Source organism: Mobula birostris, chromosome 3 (genome assembly GCF_030028105.1).
Source record: "Mobula birostris isolate sMobBir1 chromosome 3, sMobBir1.hap1, whole genome shotgun sequence".
In the NCBI taxonomy this organism is placed as follows: domain Eukaryota; kingdom Metazoa; phylum Chordata; class Chondrichthyes; order Myliobatiformes; family Myliobatidae; genus Mobula; species Mobula birostris.
This window is the reverse complement of record NC_092372.1, coordinates 236,157-256,821: the sequence shown is the minus strand read 5'-3', so window position 1 is coordinate 256,821 and position 20,665 is coordinate 236,157. Positions and strand designations below refer to the sequence as shown.

The window sequence follows — 20,665 nt, the reverse complement described above, 5'->3', positions numbered from 1 at the left end:
GAAGGGTCTCGGCCTGAAACGTCAACCGTACCTCTTCCTAGAGATGCTGCCTGGCCTGCTGCGTTCACCAGTGTATTGCCTGAACAGCTCGACGAGGTCAGACAGAAGTTGATGGGGGTGACTGGGAAAAGATTGGCATATTCACAGACCAGTGGGTGGTCGGCATTCCGGTGTAGTTCTTTGACTGACTTCTGGTTGGGCCACAGGGATACAGGGTCGTCAGGACGATGGTTTGTTGCCAAAACCTAACCAGCCCCCTAAACGCATTCACACACACACACACACACACACACACACACACACACACACACACACACTACCTTAAAGTCATCGGTCGATGAGACAACCCGCCCGGGAATTATAACTGAGGGTGAAGTTGATATGCTGGAACTCGGAATGGAGACATTTCGCCGCCTCTGGCTTGTTCTCAGGACGTGTATTTATTAATGAACTGAAACAACGAGGTGACCGGATATTTCACGGCATTGATCACGTGCTCCCTGAATTTCGACTGTGTAACCGCGTAAATAAAGGTGTTCGTGCAGCAGCTGAAACTCCTCAGCAAATACCCAACGTAGTAAAGGATCCATTCAGAATCATTGAAATCTAATCCTTTTCCCGAGACCTGATAATATACAAAATTTATAACGTAAGTCATCCACAGGAGGATGAAGCTGCCGGAGAGGCTGAAGAGTAAAACCATAGACCTCCTCCTGCTCTCCATCTCCGGGTCACTGCGGTTCTCCCCCTTGCTCTGACCCCTCAGCCCCTTACGGACCCGACTGGCCACTAAAATGTGCCTGACTGTCAGAGCGTTGAGCAGCAGGATCCCAGCGAAAGGGAGGAACGGAGTTAAAACCGTATCGAGCCAGTCATATCCCACCCACCCGGGGTCAGTGAAAACATTGTCCCTCAATTTACAGAACCACGGTACATTATCAATTATGAACAGAGATTCCCATATGAAGTATCGGGGCATGTTTTTCAGAAAGAACAGAACGCAGGTTGTTGTTAGAACCACGGCCGCAGTTTTCGCGGTGCAATATTTTGTGTTCAGCTTCTGGCAGCAAATGGCGACAAACCGATCGAAGGTGAACGTGACGGTGAACCAGACAGAACAGTCTGTGACTGTGCACATCAGTACAGCAGTAACACTGCACACTGGGGTGATCTCCAGAAAACTCCACGGGAAGTAAAGATTCTTGACATGAGTCAAAATGACCTCGGTGAGAATGGATAGTAGATCCCCCATTGCCATGGCAACCAGGTAGCGAGTGGTGCAGGTAGAGAGGCCGCACTTTCCCCGGGACAGGATCACAATCACCATTAAATTCACTGGAGAGAGAGTGAGTGTATGAGTGAGAGAAGGAAGAGAACATTACCCTGAGCATATTCTCCGGAAGTAACACGGGATCGAGATTCAGCTAAAGATCAGTGACTAGAGTCTTTAAAAGGTGGAAATCAGACACGGGTTACAATGTCTGAGAGCTGTCTGTCGGAGAGCTACCTGTACCCAGCATTGTGGCAAATTTGGACAGAGTCCCATCAAAAGGCGCCCAGTCTCACCCTCCCGGAGAGCAGCACTGGAACGGCTCTGGATATGGTGTCATTAAAAGCAAGAGCAACGTCCGAACCCCTTCCCTGTCACCATGAGTCAGAGAAGAGACAGAGTTTCAGTCTGGTCTGTCACTTACTCTGAAAAATCAGAAAGTTGAATTGACAGGATCGATATCACTGATGGATATTTGTGCAATGATCAGAAAGATGTCAGCGTGTAAAATGGTAATAAACAGATTCACAGCGGTTCAGACAGAAATAACAAGCGTGAACTGCTCTGCTCACTCACCAGGAACTCCAATGACGGCAATGGACACGTACAATATTTTCTCCACAGTCCTGTACCTATCCCACATTGCAGGCATTTTCTCTGTACAGTGATTTGTCCCCCTGTGCTACAGACGATCTCTCGGAATGAAATGTTGAGGCAGCACATGCCTGGGGATTTTAATATCCTTTATCGACTCCAGAGGGACAGCTTTCAACAGATTTAAAAATAGAGAGTTGTAAATTATTTACGCACTAATTACGTCAGTCAAGTGCAATCCCCACGGCAACAGATTGTAAGTAATTGCGTGAATTACTTTTAGAACATTTGTGAGACTTAAATTGTCCAAACAAAGGTGACTGAACCTTCAAGGCGACCCACCGATTAAATGTGCTTCCAATGTAAATATGCACTTCAAAGGAACCATTCGCCGACACAGAATATTGAAGTAAATTAGGTCATTTACGGAGAGCTGCCGAGGCGGATTAGAAAGTTTAGTTGTGTGTGTGTGTGTGTGTGTGTGTGTGTGTGTGTGTGTGTTTGCGTATGGGCGCGTGTGTTTTCTTTTATCTGTCTCTGTGATTATTTGTGTGTTACAGTGTCATGACCATCTAGCAGACAGCTGTCGTTTTATTTTTATCTGCAGGACGAGACTTACACAAACGCACAACTGTCTGCATTTGCCCTACCTGTATAACACTCATCACTCTGTATAACTCAATGAAATGCCCTATCACTTTTCGAACCTCAAGGCCCAGCAAACTTACTGTAAAATTTTCTCTGTACTCATTCAAATTTATTTCGCTACTATTGCCATTTTCCATTTTTTCACGAGGAAGGAGGATTGTCTAACATCGAAATATTAATAACAAATATTAATATTAGCTCAAGATTGTTGGCATTCTGATGTCTAGTCATATGTTTACATTTCCTGGAGACTTCCCACCTGAATTAATAAGTGCGTGTGGCCTCCGACGGTCGTGGTCGACCATGGGCACTGCGTCCCTGGCAGTCACTCAAGAGTGGCCTCCCCAGGGTGCAAGCCAGGATAGAGTTGATATGGAGATCCGTCTGTTACCCATGCAGTGGAACCCCCTCTCCAGGCTGATGGCAGGTCGAAAGAAACGACGAAAGTCGATACACATTTGGTGCCAGCAGCATCGCAGGAGTTGCCGTTCCGGTTGCTGGGTACAGCAGTCAGCCGGCTTCCGGACTCCGACTCTGGGTGTTTCCTCGGGGTTTACTCTCAAAGCCTTTCCCGTGAGCGGGTATAGCCGCAAGGCAGCGGACGTTTGAAATTGGAGTTTTCCCTCTGGTAGCTGAGCTACCATCCGTGGTCAACGAGCCCCATCTGCGCGGAGCAACTGGTTTTAAGGCGCCAGTGGCCCGCCTTCGGCCCTTCTCCTGTCAGTGAGAACAGCTCCACCGGGCATAAGAACTCTGCCACACGTGAAGGCCAGGAGTTGGACTTGGTTGTCAGAGGCTGATTGAGATGGACGCCATGAAAAGCTTTTGTTTGGCAGTGGGAGCTCGTCCCCACTACCAGCCTTCGGCTATGACTACCTTTGGAGCAATTAATAATAGCCCTCTTCAATTCACACATAGATAACTCAACATCCCTGATACTATCATTGCTACACCTGACTTCCAACACATCAGTGTTCTCACTGAGAACCTTATCCCTACATTTTAATATCTTCACTTAAATTATCTTCTTTATGAATCGCAACAAATGACCCAGGCTGTAACTCACCCTGCACTGTTTGAGTAGCAATCATTTTACCCTCATCAATCAACACTGAAATATCAGGATCATTACTAATCCCACCTCATATTTCCTTTAATCATTCCCCAAACATCTCTAAGTTTAATATCCCTTCCAAAATAATATCCAGTAAAGGCATTTCGCAATCTTCAACTCTTTCCTCACCACAACCTGCAGCCTTTTTATTTTTGATAAGGTCACTCGGAGGCAGATACTTCCTAACTTGCCTAAACTCTTCATTTCCCTCCCTAATTGATTCCGTGCACTCTTCAGTCGACCATGCTGCAGTCCTTCTCCCATGAATGCACTTTTAATTGCAATCACCTCCAATACAGTGGGATTTAAAATGCGACATTACATTTCTTGGCAAAAATCGACATCAGACTCATAATTCAGCCCGGACCGACGTTCATCACATAAAACTTTAAAATGCTCCCAATTTGCTTCAACAAAAAAAAATCACGTCCTCAAAGTGGCCTCTTGTCCCTAATATAAATCTAAACAACAGTTATGAAGACAGGAAAATGTCACTCCCCAATATCTCATCACTCATAACGTCCAACATACTCACGACAGCCAATATGTTCGAAACTAAGGCTAATTCTCTAGCTGTATCAGAATTATTATGAATATTGAATTTCTTGGTGAGAACCAGGATTCCTGAATACATATGACATCGGGAGGATGTCACAACTCAGATATAATTTTTTTAGGGTAAGGACCATTGGAAATCAGGCTTCACTCATATTAATCGCATAATGTCGACTGGGATACAGACAGAGCACGCATCAGAGCTTCATTTAAAGCTTCCCACATAGCATCAGTTATACCAAGATACTTTTCTGCAGGTTTCAAAATGCGAATGGACAAGGGAGTCGCGTAGGGAGAGATCCCTGCGGAAAGCAGAGAGCGGGTGGAAGGGAAAGATGTGCTTAGTGGTGGGATCCAGTTGGAGGATGCTTTCCGCAGCGATTGCTCCCGACGCGACTCCCTTGTCCATTCGTCGTCGTCCCCATCCCTCCCCACTGATCTCCCTCCAGGCTTGTTAGACACAATCTGCCCTTCACAAAGCCATGCTGACTGTCCCTGATCTGACCATGATTTTCTAAATGTCCATAGATACTATCTCTAAGAACCTTTTCCAACAGTTTTCCCACACAGACGTAAGGGTCACTGGTCTATAATTACACGGACTATCCCTACTACCTTTTTTGAACAAGGAGACAACATTCGCCTCCCTCCAATCCTCCGGTACCATTCCCGTGGACAACGAGGACATACAGATCCTAGCCAGAGGCTCAGCAATCTCTTCCCTCGCCTCGTGGAGCAGCCTGGGGTATATTCCGTCAGGCCCCGGGGACTTATCCGTCCTAATGTATTTTAACAACTCCAACACCTCCTCTCCCTTAATATCAACATGCTCCAGAACATCAACCTCACTCATATTGTCCTCACCATCATCAAGTTCCCTCTCATTGGTGAATACCGAAGAGAAGTATTCATTGAGGACCTCGCTCACTTCCACAGCCTCCAGGCACAGCTTCCCACCTTTATCTCTAATCGGTCCTACCTTCACTCCTGTCATCCTTTTTTTCTTCACATAATTGAAGAATGAAGTTAGGTTGAGCTAATTATGCCTTTTCTCTTCATACCAACTGAAAACAGGTTTAGAAATGGAATGAAGCAGGCTTGAGTGGTTAGCAATAGACGTCTACGCAGAGCTGAAATGGCTACTGTAAGATGTCTAATTTAAAGGTGTGGAGGAACGTTTAGGGGTATGACAGACACCTTCCTTTTTTATATGGAGTGGTGAGTGAGTTGTAGTCACTGACAAGGTGTTGGTAGTGGCAGATATATTAATGACATTTGAGAAATTCTTACATAGGCACTTGGGAGGCGGAAAATGGATAGCTATGTAAGGGAAATCGTAGTCTGATTCGAGTAAGTCAAAGTGTCAATAAAACATCTTCGGTGAAGGCTCTGTACTGTTGCAATTTTCTCTGTTCTCTGTTCTATGTAAGGAATACGTCAGCGAGGTTGTATTTGAAGTGATACTGATACTTATACTTTATACTTTACTTTATTGTCGCCAAACAATTGATACTAGAGCATACAATCATCACGGCGATATTTGATTCTGCGCCCCTCCCTGGAGTACAAATTATAGTAAATATTAAAAATTCAAATTATAAATCATAAATAGAAAATAGAAAAGGGAAAGTAAGGTAGTGCAAAGAAACCGAGAGGCAGGTCCCGAAATTTGGAGGGTACGGCCCAGATCCGGGTCAGGATCCGTTCAGCAGTCTTATCACAGTTGGAAAGTTGTTCCCAAATCTGGCCGCACGAGTCTTCAAGCTCCTGAACCTTCTCCCGGAGGGAAGAGGGACGAAAAGTATGTTGGCTGGGTGGATCGTGTCCTTGATTATCCGGGCAACACTGTTCCGACAGCGTGCGTTGTAAAGTGAGTCCAAGGACGGAAGATTGGTTTGTCTGATGTACTGGGCAGAACGTGGAGTTTCACAACACTTCGGGTGAAGTGCCATCTTTAGATGAGAGGATGGAGAGGGTCCACGTCTGAAGAACACTTACCGTGAGTATGATGTGTTTAATAATAAATAGTTTGTTGAGGGTGAATGCACTGGCAATCGAATACAAACTGTACCCAAGGGCGTCGGTTCAGTTGTGTGAGGAATATTTCGCAGGGAGAGCAATAGAAAGCAATCGACAAACCTCGCAATGACGGTGGGTCTCTTAAGCAGGAGTCGATGATGCCCACAACTTCATATCTGCCACCTCTGAGTTCGCTACAAGATCGTTAAAGTATTTTGCAATCTACGCGCATTCAAATATATCGCCTTTAGTTTCGTATTTGTCACCCTTTTCGGTTTTATCCTGCTGTTGCTCTGCAAATCATCGCACTGACGGCAATTTTGCCCTGTCATTTGCCCGTGCTTCCTCACAGTCTCACTACAGCCTGCCGCTGCCTGTGTCCCATCTGCCACATCCACTGCCTTAACACGGAGTTTCCGATTTCCCTGTCAAATCAGATTAATTCCTCCCTTCTAACAATGGAGGGAGGCAAGGTGCCTGACTTCAGTGGTTAGCCTGACTTCAGTGGTTGGGAAGATGCTGGATTCCATTGTTAATAGGGAACTTTCGGTCTACTTGGAATCACGTGATAAAACATGCCAAAGACAGCATGGTTTCCAAAAGGGGAAGTTTCACCTGAAAATCCTGCAAGATTTTTTGAGGAAATCAGATGTAGGATGGACGGTGGATAGTCCATAGTTGTTTTCCTGGATTTTCGGAAGGCCCTTCACCAGGTGCTTCACTGACGTTGCTTTAAGAGAAAAGACTCCCTGGCATTGCCGCAGCGCTCCCGACAGCACGCACACTCACGCAATACAGCAGGGCCTCTGATTCATTTATCATTTCGTTCGCAGACACAACGATCCACTTCCACTTACCCTTGCTTTCCAGCAACGAGCCCACTTCCTGCATTGCGTCTTTGCGGGAAACTATGGAGAAAATTACATTCCCGTCAGCACGAGCCCGGCTTGTCCGCCCCGAGGCCAAGTACGTTACAGGCACCATCAGCCCAGACAGAAAGCGCAAGATCGATCACCACATCGGGCAACGAATCAAGCAAGTTGTAAGAGAGAAGGAAATGAAATACGTGCTCAAAGAAAGCCATAATATCAATGAAGATTTCAAATGCTTTTCTGGATTCAAAATGGATAAGAGAGAGGCGAAAGCGGACCGCAGACTATTCCAAGTGATGCTGGAGAAATAGTAATGGGGAGAAGTAGTAGGTATAGTGTGTATGGATTTCAACAAGGCATTTGGCAAGGCACTTCATGCAAGGCTTATTGAGATAGTAAGGAGGCATGGGGTCCAATGGGACATTGCTTTGTGGATCCAGACTGGCTTGCCCACAGAAGGCAGAGAATGGCTGTACACGGGTTACATTCTGAATGGAGGTCGATCACCAGTGGTGTGTCTCAGGGATCTGTTCTGGGACCCCTACCCCTCGTGATTTTTGTAAATGGACTGGATGAAGAAGTGGAGGGGTGGGTTCGTAAATTTGCTAATGACACAAAGGTTGGGGTGTGGTGGAAAGTTTGGAGGGCTGTCAGATGTTAAAATGGAGCATTGATAGGATGCAAAACTGGGCTGAGAAGTGGCAGATGGAGATTAACCGAGATAAGTATGAGGTAGTTCATTCTGGTAGGTCAAATATAATGGCAGAGTATAGTATTAATGGTAAGACTCAATGCAGTGTGGAGGACCAGAGAGGTGTGTGGGTCTGAGTCAACAGGACACTCAAAGTTGCTGCGAAGGTTGACTGCCGTTCAGAAAACATACATAGAACATAGAACATAGAACATAGAACGTATAACAGTACAGCACAGCACAAGCCCTTCGTCGACAATGTTGTGCCGACCCTCAAACCCAGCCTCCTATTTAACCCCCCAACTTAAATTCCTCCATATACCTGTCTAGTAGTCTCATAGGTTTCAGTAGTATATCTGCCTCCACCACTGACTCAGGCAGTGCATTCCACGCACCAAACACTCTCTGAGTAAAAAACCTTCCTCTAATATCCCCCTTGAACTTCACACCCCTTACCTTAAAGCCATCTCCTCTTGTATTGAGCAGTGGTGCCCTGGGGAAGAGGTGATGGCGATCCACTCTATCTACTCTTCTTCTTATCTTGAACACCTCTATCATGTCTCATCTCATCCTCCTTCTCTCCAAAGAGTAAAGCCCAAGCTCCCTTAATCTCTGATCATAATGCATACTCTCTAAACCAGGCAGCATCCTGGTAAATCTCCTCTGTACCCTTTCCAATGCTTCCACATCCTTCCCATAGTGAGGCGACCAGAACTGGACACAGTACTCCAAGTGTGGCCTAACCAGAGTTTTATAGAGCTGCATCATTACATCGCGACACTTAAACACTATCCCTCGACTTATGAAAGCTAACACCCCATAAGCTTTATTAACTACTCTATCTACCTGTGAGGCAACTTCCAGGGATCTGTGCACATGGAACCCGAGATCCCTCTGCTCCTCCACACTACCAAGTATCCTGCCATTTACTTTGTACTCTGCCTTAGAGTTTGTCCCTCCAAAGTGTACCACCTCACACTTCTCCGGTTTGAACTCCATCTGCCACTTCTCAGCCCACTTCTGCATCTATTCAATATCTCTCTGCAATCTTCGACAATCCTCTACACTATCTACAACACCACCAAACCTTTGTGTCGTCTACAAACTTGCCAACTCACCCTTCTACCCCCACATCCAGGTAGTTAATAAAAATCACGAAAAGTAGAGGTCCCAGAACAGATCCTTGTGAGACACCACTAGTCACAATCCTCCAATCTGAACATACTCCCTCTACCAGGACCCTCTGCTTTCTACAGGCAAGCCAATTCTGAATCCACCCATATAACCATATAACCATGTAACAATTACAGCACGGAAACAGGCCATCTGGGCCCTTCTAGTCCGTGTCGAACTCTTACCCTATCCTATTCCCACCGACCTGCACGCAGCCCATAACCTTCCATTCCTTTCCTGTCCATATATCTATCCAATTTAACTTTAAACGACAACATAGAACCTGTCTCAACCACTTCTGCTGGAAGCTCATACGACGCAGCTACCACTCTCCGAGTAAAGAAGTTCCCCCTCATGTAACCCCTAAACTTTTGTCCTCTAATTCTCAACCCATGCCCTCTTGTATGAATCTTCCCCACTCTCAATGGAAAATGTCTAACCACGTCAACTCTATCAATCCCCCTCATAATTTTAAACACCTCTATCAAGTCTCCCCTCAACCTTCTACGCTCCACAGAATAAAGACCTAACTTGTTCAACCTTTCTCTGTAGTTTAGGAGATGAAACGCAGGCAACATTTTAGTAAACCTCCTCTGTACTCTCTCAATTTAATTGACATCCTTCCGATAATTTTGTGACCAGAACTGTACACAATACTCCAGATTTGGCCTTACCAATGCCTTATACAAATTCATTCATTACATACAACTCCTATACTCAATGCTCTGATTAATAAAGGCCAGCAAAGCAAAAGCTTTCTTCACCACCCAATCCACATGAGATTCCATCTTCAGGGAACTATGCACCACTATTCCTAGATCTCTCTGTTCTAAAGCATTCTATAATGCCCTACCATTTACCATGTATGTCCTATTTTGATTAGTTCTACCAAAATGTAACACCTCACATTTTTAGCATTAAACTCTATCTGCCATCTTTCAGCCCACACTTCTAACTGTCCTAAATCTCTCTGCAAGTTTTGAAAACCTACCTCATCATCCACAACACCACCTATCTTAGTATCATCTGCATACTTACTAATCCAATTTACCACCACATCATCCAGATCATTAATATATATGACAAACAACATTAGACCCAATACAGATCCCTGAGGCACACCACTGCACACCGTCCTCCAATCTGACACACAGTTATCCACTACTACTCTCTGGCATCTCCCATCCAGCCACTGCTGAATCCATTTTACTACTTCAATATTAATGACTAACAATTGAACCTTCCTAACTAACCTTCCGTGTGGAACCTTGTCAAAGGTCTTACTGAAGTCCATATAGACAACATCTACCGTTTTACCCTCGCCAACTTTCTTAGTACCATCATCAAAAAATTCAGTAAGATTTGTCAAACATGACCTTCCACGCACAAATCCATGTTGACTGTTCCTAATCAGACCCTGTCTATCCAGATAATTATATATACCATCTGTAAGAATACTTTCCATTAATTTACCCACCACTGACGTCAAACTCACAGGCCGATATTTGCCAGGTTTACTCTTAGAACCCTTTTTAAACAATGGAGCCACATGAGCAATACGTCAATCTCCGGCACCATCCCCGTTTCTAATGACATTTGAAATATTTCTGTGAGAGCCCCTGTTGTTTATACACTAACTTCCCTCAAAGTCATATGTAATATCTGGACAAACTTCCCTGTATCCCATGCCTTCTGACTTTCTGGATAAGCCTACGTGTGCAACCTTGTCAAAAGTCTTACTAAAATCCATATAGATCACATCCACTGCACTACGCTCATCTATATGCCTGGTCACCTCCTCAAAGAACTCTATCAGGCCTGTTAGACACGATCTTCCCTTCACAAAGCCATGCTGACTGTCCCTGATCAGCCCATGATTTTCTAAATGCCCATAGATCCTATCTCTAAGAATCTTTTCCAACAGCTTTCCCACCACAGACGTAAGGCTCACTGGTCTATAATTATCCGGACTATCCTTACTAACTTTTTTGAACAAGGGGACAGTATTCGCCTCCCTCCAATCCTCCGGTACAATTCCCGTGGACAACGAGGAGATAAAGATCCTAGCCAGAGGCTCGGCAATCTCTTCCCTCACCTTGTGGAGCAGCCTGGGGAATATTCCTTTGGACCCCGGGGACTTATCCGTCCTAATGTATTTTAACAACTCCAACACCTCCTCTCCCTTAACATCAACATGCTCCAGAGCATCAACCTCACTCATATCGTCCTCACCATCATCAAGTTCCCTATCGTTGGTGAATACCGAAGAGAAGTATTCATTGAGGATCTCGCTCACTTCCACAGCCTCCAGGCACATATTCCCACCTTTATCTTTAATCTGTCCTACCTTCACTCCTGTCATCCTTTTTTTCTTCAAATAATTGAAGAATACCTTGGGGTTTTCCTTTACCCTACTCGCCAAGGCCTTCTCATGCCCCTTTCTTGCTCTTCTCAGCCCCTTCTTAAGCTCCTTTCTTGCTTCCCTATATTCCTCAATAGACCCATCTGATCCTTGCTTCCTAAACCTCATGTATGCTGCCTTCTTCCACCTGACTAGGTTTTCCACACTTGTCACCCATGATTCCTTCACCCTGCCATTCTTTATCTTCCTCACCGGGACAAATTTATCCCTAACATCCTGCAGGAGATCTCTAAACATCTACCATATATCCATAGTACATTTCCCTGCAAAAACATCATCCTATTTCACACCTGCATATTCTAACCTTATAGCCTCATAATTTGCCCTTCCCCAATTTAAAATTTTCCTGTCCTCTCTGATTCTATCCTTTTCCATGATAATACTAAAGGTCAGGGAGCGGTGGTCACTGTTCCCCAGATACTCACCCACTGAGAGATCTGTGGCCTGACCCGGTTCATTACCTAGTACTAGATCTAGTATGGCATTCCCCCTAGTCGGCCTGTCCACATACTGTGACAGGAATCCGTCCTGGACATACTTAACAAACTCTGCCCCATCTAAACCCTTAGAACTAATCAGTGCCAATCAATGTTAGGGAAGTTAAAGTCACCCATGATAACAACTCAGTTATTTTTCCACCTTTCCAAAATCTGCCTCCCAATCTGCTCCTCTGTATCTCTGCTGCTCCCAGGGGGCCTATCGAATACCCCCAGTAGAGTAACTGCTCCCTTCCTGTTCCTGACATCCACCCTTACTGACTCAAAAGAGGATCCTGCTACATTATCTACCCTTTCTGTAGCTGTAATAGTATCCCTGACCAGTAATGCCACCCCTCCTCCCCCTTTCCCCCCTCTCTATCCTTTTAAAGCACTGAAATCCCGGAATATTGAGAATCCATTCCATACGGCGCATTGGCCTTCATCAACCGTGGGATTGAGTTTAGGAGCCGAGAGGTAATGTTGCAGCTATATAGGACCCTGGTCAGACCCCACTTGGAGTACTGTGCTCAGTTCTAGTCGCCTCACTACAGGAAGAATCTGGAAACCATAGAAAGGATGCAGAGGAGATTTGCAAGGATGTTGCCTGGATTGGGGAGCATGCCTTATGAGAATAGGTTGAGAGAATTCGGCCTTTTCTCCTTGGAGCGACGGAGGACGAGAGGTGAACTGATAGAGGTAACAACATAATGAGAGGCATTGATCATGTGGATAGTCAGAAGCTTTTTCCCAGGACTGGAATAGCTAGCACGAGAGCGCATAGTTTTAAGGTGCTCGGAAGTAGGTACAGAGGGGATGTCAGGGGTAAGATTTTTACGCAGGGAGTGTTGAGTGCGTGGAATGGGCTGCCGGCGACGGTGGTGATGCAGATACGATAGGGTCTTTTAAGAGACTCCTGGACAGGTACACGGAGCTCAGAGAAACTGAGAGCTATGGGTAACCCTAGGTAATTTCCAAGTTAGGACATGTTCGGCACAGCTTTGTGGGCCGGAGCGCCTATATTGTGTTATAGGATGTTATGTTTCTATGTATCTAAGCTACATGACGGAGGAAGTAAGTAAGATCGCCGTATCAGTCTTCAAACGTGAAGAATCCAGGACATTGCCCGACATTCAAGAAATTCAGTGGGCACAGATGAGGGCCTATGTCAGTAAATAAGAAGACGTTGTTGGGGATGCCGGATTTCCCCAACGGGAATAAATCACCTGGAGCTGCGGGGCTACTGTCCAGAGTTCTGAAGGAGGAGAATAATAGTATGAGCTTTTCAGAAACACTGCAGTCATGGAGACCCTGAAGGGATTGGAAATTGGGAAATGTTATCCCTTGCCTTAGAAGCGGGGGAACTAATGAGCATTTAACGTGACTGAGGTGATTGATAACATCATCGAGTCATTATTCAGGATAAAATTCTGGTGTCAGTAATGATGGGCGAGCACAGGTCGGAACCCAGTGCACCGTTAACATACGTTGTCCATTAGAACCTACGGCAGCCGTTCACAACAGTCCTTCCCGTTGTTGGAGCAGCCTGAAGAGAATGAATGTCTTCTCTCTGTCACCTCTTCGTCACTCAGAGGAACGACATTTACTGCAGCCCATTTGGTTCTTTTGTCGCCCGGCTCACAGTCACAGTGATGTACGACTGTTTACCCTGCCGCCGTCTCACCAAGGTGATCTGACACCCCGTTCGGGATAGCGGAGAGAATAATGAACTCGGACTCCGTATCCTCCAGTTACCTGTCACTGTTGCACCCCATCTCACTCAGACCTAATTCCTGAACCTTCCTAGAGGTGTTGAGAGTCACCAGCGGGACGCCAGCCCGCCCTCCGTCTGCGCACGCTGCAGCTTGTAGGACTTAACGTCAATTTCAACACTTCCAACAAACTCCTTTCTTCTATTTCTGTCAGCATCGGACAGAGTCTCGGTAGAGTTCCCAGAACACATCTTCTTTCTCCCTACACGACCTACTGGACGAGCTGGTTATTCACAACGCCGTCCATCTGCTGTCGGGACTTTGCCACATTCTGAACTGCATTTCTCATCTTTCCTGCGACTCCGGTATTTCTGCAACAGTCTCCCCGTATACCTGCCCTCGTTCAGCCATCAAGCGGATCCTTCTTCTGCAGGACTGCCCTTTTATCCCATCACCCCGTCCGGTCTCAGACACAGCGTCCCACTTCACTTACTGGCTGTAGGAACGATTAATCAGCTCAGTTAGGAATGGGATTAGACTGAAGAACGTGAATGAAATAAAGAATCAGAGGGCCTGTGTGGAAGGAGCGATGCTGAGCGGCAAGGGAAGTGTCACCAATAGAGGGCAGAGAGTTGGAAAACAGACATGGATCGGATCTCCGGTGAGTTATTAAACAGGGCGAAAGGCTGAGCACATGAACTGGGCTGAAGATTTGGTTTTGGATGATCAAGTGAGATCTCTGCAGAGCACTTTGTGCGATTCAGGCTGACAACAGAAGACCAGGACGAACAGGATTTAAATGTAAAAGGATAAGCGAGAGCTTAGAATGTATCAATTGGAAATGATGCTGGAGAGGTTGGAATGAGGACCAGCGAATTGGCGAATGAGTGCGTGCATCTAACCCTAACCCTAATGTGAAGGACAACTTGACAAAAATTCAAGCCAAGTGTGCCGGTCAGACTACCAAGTAGCCTCCATTCAGGAAAACGGCTGGCAGAGAAGGCCCTCCGTTCCATTTTCACTGACCGCACAAAAGAACCAAATTCACCCCTAGGCGTGTCACCTACCCCATGCAAAGAGTCCCGAAGAAGATGTAACACACATCAAAGTTGCTGGTGAATGCAGCAGGCCAGGCAGCATCTCTAGGAAGAGGTACAGTCGACGTTTCAGCCGAGACCCTTCGTCAGAACTAACTGAAGGAAGAGTTAGTAAGAGATTTGAAAGTCGGAGGGGGAGGGGGAGATCCAAATTGATAGGAGAAGACAGGAGGGGGAGGGATGCAGCCAAAAGCTGGACAGGTGATTGGCAAAAGGGATATGAGAGGATCATGGGACAGGAGGTCCGGGAAGAAAGACAAAGGGGAGGGGGGGAACCAGAGGATGGGCAAGGAGTATAGTCAGAGGGACAGAGGCAGAAAAAGGAGAGTGAGAGAAAGAATGTGTGTATAAAAATAAATAACGGATGGGGTACGAGGGGGAGGTGCGGCACTAGCGGAAGTTAGAGAAGTCGATGCCATCAGGTTGGAGGCTACACAGACGGAATATAAGGTGTTGTTCCTCAAACCTGCGTGTGGCTTCATCTTTACAGTAGAGGAGGCCGTGGATCGACATTTCAGAATGGGAATGGGATGTGGAATTAAAATGTGTGGCCACTGAGTGATCCTGCTTTCTCTGGCGGACAGAGCGTCGGGTTTCGCCAATATATAGAAGGCCACATAGAACCATAGAACCATAGAAACTACAGCACAGAAACAGGCTTTTGGCCCTTCTTGGCTATGCCGAACCATTTTCTGCCTAGTCCCACTGACCTGAACACGGACCATATCCCTCCATACACTTTTCATCCATGTATCTGTCCAATTTATTCTTAAATGTTAATAAAGAACCCACATTTCCCACCTCGTCTGGCAGCTCATTCCATACTCCCACCACTCTCTGTGTGAACAAGCCCCCACCTAATGTTCCCTTTAAACTTTTCCCCCCTCACCCTTAACCCATATCCTCTGTTTTATTTCTCCCCTTGCCTCAGTGGAAAAAGCCTGCTTGCATTCACTCTATCTATACCCATCATAATTTTATACACCTCTATCAAATCTCCTCTCATTCTTCTACGCTCCAGGGAATAAAGTCCTAACCTATTCAACCTTTCTCTGTAACTCAGTTTCTCAAGTCCCGGCAACATCCTTGTAAACCTTCTCTGCACTCTTTAAGCCTTATTTATATCCTTCCTGTAATTTGGTGACTAAAACGGAACACAATACTCCAGATTCGGCCTCACCAATCCCTTATACAACCTCATCATAACATTCCAGCTCTTATACTCAATACTTCGATTAATAAAGGCCAATGTACCAAAAGCTCTCTTTACGACATTATCTACCTGTGACAACACTTTTAGGGAATTTTGTATCTGTATTCCCAGATCCCTCTGTTCCACTGCACTCCTCAGTGTCTTACCATTAACCCTGTATGTTCTACGTTGGTTTGTCCTTCCAACGTGCAATACCTCACACTTGTCAGTATTAAAGTCCATCTGCCATTTTTCAGCCCATTTTTCCAGCTGGTCGAAGTTCCTCTGCAGGCTCTGAAAACCTTCCTCACTGTCTACTACACTTCCAACCTTTGTATCATCAGCAAGCTTGCTGATCCAATTTACCACCTCTCCATGTATACCTAGCGACTGAATTCTCCTAACTAACCTCCCATGCGGGACCTTGTCAAAGGCCTTGCTGAAGTCCATGTAGACAATATCCACTGCCTTCCCTTCAGCCACTTTCCTGGTAACCTCCTCGAAAAACTCCGACAGATTGGTCAAACATGACTTACCATGCACAAAGCCATGTTGACTCTCCCTAATAAGCCCCTGTCTATCCAAATGCTTGTAGATTCTGTCTCTTAGTACTCCCTCCAATAACTTACCTACTACTGACGTTAAACTCACTGGCCTATAATTTCCCGGATTACTTTTCGATCCTTTTTTCAACAATGGAACAACATGAGCCACTCTCCAATCATCCGGCACTTCACCCGTAGACAGCGACATTTTAAATATTTCTGCCAGGGCCCCCGCAATTTCAACACTAGTCTCCTTCAAAATCCGAGGGAAAACTCTGTCAGGTCCCGGAGATTTATCCACTTTAATTTTCCTCAAGACAGCAAGGATCTCCTCCTTTTCAATCTGTACAGTTTCCATGGTCTCACTACTTGATTCCCTCAATTCCATAGATTTCATGCCAGCTTCCTAATGTAAATACAGACGCAAAAAACCTATTTAAGATCTCCCACATTTCATTTGGTTCTGCACAAAGCCGACCACTCGGATCTTCAAGAGGACTAATTTTATCCCTTACAATCCTTTTGCTCTTAATATACTTGTAAAAGCTCTTTGGATTATTCTTCACTTAGACTGCCAAGGCCACCTCATGTCTTCTTTTAGCCCTCCTGATTTCTTTCTTAAGTATTTTTTTGCACTTCTTATACTTCTCAAGCACTTGATTTACCCCGTTTCCTATACAATTCATACAACTCCCTCTTCTTCTTTATCAGAGTTGCAATATCCCTTGAGAACCAAGGTACCTTATTCCTATTCAATTTGCCTTTAATCCTGACAGGAACATACAAACACTGCACTCTCAAAATTTCCCCTTTGTAGGCTTCCCACCAACTAATCACATCTTTGCCAGAGAACAACCTGTCCCAATCCATGCTTTTTTGATCCTTTCTCATTTCTTCAAATTTGGCCTTCTTCCAGTTCAGAACCTCAACCCTAGGACCAGATCTATCCTTGTCCATGATCAAATTGAAACTAATGGTGTTATGATCACTGGAACCAAAGTGCTCCCCTACACAGACTTCCGTCACTTGCCCTAATTCGTTTCCTAACAGGAGATCCAATATTGCATCCCCTCTAGTTGGTCTCTCTATATACTGATTTAGAAAACTTTCCTGAACACATTTTACAAACTCTAAACCATCTAGACCCCTAACAGTATGGGAGTCCCAATCAATGTATGGAAAATTAAAATCCCCTACCACCACAACTTTATGTTTCCTGCATTTGCCTGCTATCTCTCTGCAGATTTGCTCTTCTAAGTCTCGTTGACTATTGGGTGGTCTGTAATACAATCCCACTAATATGGCCATACCTTTCCTGTTTCTCAGCTCCACCCATAAGGACTCAGTAGACAAGCCCTCTAATCTGTCCTGCCTGAGCACTGCTGTAATATTTTTCCTAACAAACAATGCTATTCCCCCACCTTTCATTCCTCTGCCTCGATCACATCTGAAACATCGGAACCCTGGAATATTAAGCTGCCAGTCCTGCCCCTCCTGTAGCCAAGTTTCACTAATTGCTACAACATCATAATTCACGTGTCAATCCGCGCCCTCAACTCATCCGCCTTCCCCGCAATACTCCTAGCATTGAAATATATACACCTCAGAAGATTTTTTACCACCACTCACAACCTTTCTATCAGCGGATTTGCTTTAACGTTCAACATCATTTATTTTCACCCCAGCCACACTGTCAGCTCTGGCACTCTGGTTCCCATCCTCCTGCAAATCTAGTTTAAAGTCTCCCCAATAGCACTAAGAAACCTCCCTGAAAGGATAGTGGTCCCCCTTTGGTTCAAGTGTAACCCGTCTCTCTTGTACAGGTCCCACCTGCCCCAGAAGAGGTCCCAATGATCCTGAAATCTGAAACCCTGCCCTAAACATCGGGAGCACCGGACGCAGTATATCACCCCGGCCGACTCACAGGTGAAGTGTCGCCTCACCTGGTAGGACCGTTTGGGGCCCTGAATGGTGGTAAGGGAGGAAGTGTAAGGGTATGTATAGCACTGGCTCCGCTTACAAGGATAAGTGCCAGGAGGGAGATCAGTGGGGAGCGATGGGGGGGCGAATGGACAAGGGAGTCGCGTAGGGAGCGATCCCTGCGGAAAGCAGGGGGCGGGGGAAGGAAAAAGTGCTTAGTGGTGGGATCCCGTTGGAGGTGGCGGAAGTTAGGGAGAATAATATGTTGGACCCGGAGGCTGGTGGGGTGGTAGGTGAGGACCAGGGGAACCTTAATCCTAGTGGGATGGCGGGAGGATGGAGTGAGAGCAGCTGTACGTGAAATGGGGGAGATGCGTTTGAGAGCAGAGTTGATAGTGGAGGAAGGGAATCCCCTTTCTTTAAAAAAGGAAGACATTTCCCTTGTCCTGGAATGAAAAGCCTCATCCTGAGAGCAGATGCGGCGGAGACGGAGGAATTGCGAGAAGGGAATGGCATTTTTGCAAGAGACAGGGTGAGAAGAGGAATAGTCCAGATACCTGTGAGAGTCAATAGGCTTATAGTAGACATCAGTGGATAAGCTGTCTCCAGAGACAGAGACAGAAAGATCTGGAAAGGGGAGGGAGGTGGGAAATGGACCAGGTAAACTTGAGGGCAGGGTGAAAGTTGGAGGCAAAGTTAATAAAGTCAACGAGCTCACATGCGTGCAGGAAGCAGCGCCAATGCAGTCGTCGATGTAGCGAAGGAAAAGTGGGGGACAGATACCGGAATAGGCACGGAACATAGATTGTTCCACAAAACCAACAAAAAGGCAGGCACAGCTAGGACCCATACGGGTGCCCATAGCTACACCTTTAGTTTGGACGAAGAAGATGTATTTGTTGAAGGGAGAATTCTGCTTCATGAGCGTGCATTTGAAGTCATTTGCCTGGCTTATGATATCCCTACGAAGCTTCCTGGCGAACATGTCCACACTCGGGAAACGAGGTATAAATGCCTGAAAGATGAAAATACCGTCCAAATGGGAACAGGGAAGTTCTGATACACTATTCCCCCTCTCTTAACACTGCTCTGCCATTCCATCACGTATCAGCTTGTATCTGAGATCCCTTTCCGGTTCCCATCACTCGTACCCCACCCTCGAGATCAGCGACACATTCTCCCTTTTGTCAATCCTGCCTCATGTTTCCGCAAAGAATTCGAATCTACTTGTCAGGCATGATTTCCCCTGAAATCTGAGTTCATCCTATTTAGTGGTGTGTCATTCAGTACCCGCAAAACTGGTCCTTATTAGCTGATACCAAAAGCGTACTGATGTGCAGGATTCCCCAACCTCATGGAAAACATTACTCTGTGCTGAGAGATCTCCGGACCTTAACATCCCACGCCAGGGCCGCTGCCAGTTCTTCCTCCTGTCATGGTCCGGTCCATGAAGTACGTGTTCTGGTTCACAGTCTGTTCCATGGACTCCAGACTCCGGCTCTTCCGGCTGTCCCTTGTTTCGGTTGGGATTAATCATAGGCACCTGATGTTCGTCTTGGGGCTGGGAATAAAAGTGGCCCTGGGTTCGAGTGTGGTTGCTGGTTCGGCTTGTCAATATCCCGTCTTCGCCTCCGTGGGGTAATCAGGCCGCCTTTGCCATTACCCTGCGGTTGGATCTGTCCCTTCCTAACCTTGCATCTGTTGAGTAGGCCATGCCGTCTTTGCCGTTACCCTGAGGCTAGACTGTTCCCTTCCCTTCTCCTTCCTTCTGGAGCCTTGCCCTGCAACCTTGTCAAGTTCTACCACCGGAGCAAGACCGGAATCTCGCTGTGTCAAGATAACGAACTGTCTATCGTTGAGTTGGAACTGTCTCTGTGTCCACGCCTTCGCTGGTAGGTCCGGCCGTTTGCCGCTACCTAGTGTTAGGAACAGTCGCGTCGTGTTCACCATTCTGTGTAGAACCCCTGTCCCAAGTACTGTTCCCAAGGAGGGGTCCTGGCTCTGTGTTCCGTTTACGAGTCCCGACCCTAAGTCCTCTTCCCAAGGAGCCGTCCCGGCTCTATGTTCCATGTCCCTGTGTTCCTGTCTCTCAAGTCCAAGGCTCCGTGTTCCTGTGCTCTAGACCGTGGCTCTGTGTTCCTGACTTCCCCAAGGCCAAGGCTCTGTGTTCTGCGTTCCTGTCGTCCCAAGTCCAAGGTTCCGAGGTTCCTGTCGTTACAAGCCCAAGGCTCGACTGTTCCTGAGTACCAAGTTAAGGCTTCGTATTCTCGTCCTGTCAATGTGCTCGTCCTGTGCTGGAGTTCCCTCGTCCTGTACTGGAGTTCCCTCGTCTTGCCCAGGTGTCTCTCGTTCTGTCCTGTAGCCT

The 20,665-nt window shown here is 46.3% G+C and overlaps 1 pseudogene; it reads right to left on the bottom strand.

Annotated features, from left to right (window-relative positions):
- Positions 1-427: 427 nt before the first annotated feature.
- The window catches only part of LOC140194831 (probable G-protein coupled receptor 139), a 51,467-nt pseudogene continuing 31,229 nt past the window's right edge, over positions 428-20,665 (bottom strand).